Below are 1,888 nucleotides of genomic sequence, written 5' to 3' on the forward strand. Positions count from 1 at the left end.
TAATTTTCAGCAAGTCTAGAGAAGATCATGTCATGCATGTTAGAAAAGTACTTGATGTTTTGAAGAAGAATCAGTTATTTCTTAAAATGTCAAAGTGTGAATTTGGAAAGACTTCTTTGGTTTATTTGGGACACATAGTAGGAGGAGGTGCTTTGAGAATTGATCCTGCTAAGATTGAGGCTATTGTGAAGTGGCCTACTCCCAAATCCATAACAGAGGTAAGAAGTTTTTTGGGTGCAACTCAATATTGGAGGAAGTTTATCTCTAACTTCTCTTCTATAGCAGCTCCTATGCATGCAGTGAAAAGTGTGAAGCATACTTTCCAATGGGGAGGCAAGCAGCAAAAAGCTTTCAAATCTTTGAAGGAGAAGATTAGTTCAGCTCCAGTCCTTGCATTATTGGATTTGAGAAAACCATTTGAGATACAAACTGATGCTAGTGATTATGCTATGGGTGCAGTTCTTCTACAGCATGGTAAGCCTAGTGCTTTTCATTCTGAAACTTTTAATGGTGCTGTTGTAAATTATCCTACATATGATAAGGAGTTATATGCGTTGGTACAAAGCGTCAAAAAGTGGAAACACTACTTGGTGGGCAAAGAAATAGTTATACATACCGACCATCAGCCCTTACAGTACTTGCAATCACAAAGCAAGTTACAACAGTCACGACACTTCAGATGGATGGGCTTCTTGCAACAGTTCCATTTGGTAATAAGGTATAAGAAAGGTACTTTGAATAAGGTTGTTGATATGCTTTCAAGGCCTATTATTGGTGTTGTTACTTTACTTAAGAATGATTCCATTGTACATGATAGTTACATAGAACAGTATGCATCTGATGATGACTTTAAAGATGTGTATGCTAACTTGAGTAAAGGAAATCATGTAGAGGAAAATGACTATCACATGCATAAAAATTTGTTGTTTCATTTGGGCAAGTTGTGTATACCACAGGGGGAGAGGATAAATGTCATAAGAGAAGCTCATTCTTCTCTTATTGCTGGCCATTTTGGTGTGAGCAAAACAGTTGCACATCTACAGAGGTATTGCTATTGGCCTCGCATGGTAGATTCTGTTTCAAGGTTCATAAGAGGTTGTTCATTATGTGCTACAAGCAAGCCTAGCAACAGGAAGCTTGGTTTGTATACTCCTTTGTCGGTACCTTCTAGACCATGGGAGAGCATCTCTATGGATTTTGTAGGAGGTTTGCCAAAACCTAGAAAGCAACATGATTATTTATATGTAGTAGTTGATCGGTTCAGCAAAATGTGTATACTTATGCCTTGTAAGAAAACTATAACTACTAAACAAACTGCTGAATTATTTTTTCATCATGTATGGATTCACTTTGGTTTGCCTACTTCCATTATTAGTGACAGGGATTCCATATTTGTGGGTAATTTTTGGTCCAACCTATGGGAGATGATGGACACAAAGTTGAAGAAAAGTACTGCTTTCCATCCGCAAACAGATGGACAAACCGAAGTTGTGAATAGAACCATTGTGCACCTCTTGAGAGGTTATTGCAACAAGCATCCCAAGCTTTGGGATGAACATTTGCACTACATACAGCATGCTTACAATCATGCCAAGCACTCTTCCACAAACACCTCATCGTTTGAAGCTTGTTTTGGTTATTTTCCAAAATCACCTCTTGATTTCATTCTTGAGAAAGATGTTGCCATTGAGGGACATAGTGACATTGACAAAGCTCATCCATTCATTGAAAGGATTCAGCAAATACATCAGCAAATTCAAGAATAGCTTGAGAAGAGTCAAGGCAAGTACAAGGAAAGACACAACAAGCATAGAGTCGATCACAAGTTTCAAGAAGGAGATGAGGTATGGTTGTACATTAGTAAGGAAAGGATGCAAGGAGAAGGTAA

Source organism: Pinus tabuliformis, chromosome 9 (assembly GCF_031772625.1).
Source record: "Pinus tabuliformis cultivar Carrire ecotype Pingquan chromosome 9, CPIR1, whole genome shotgun sequence".
NCBI classification, from domain to species: domain Eukaryota; kingdom Viridiplantae; phylum Streptophyta; class Pinopsida; order Pinales; family Pinaceae; genus Pinus; species Pinus tabuliformis.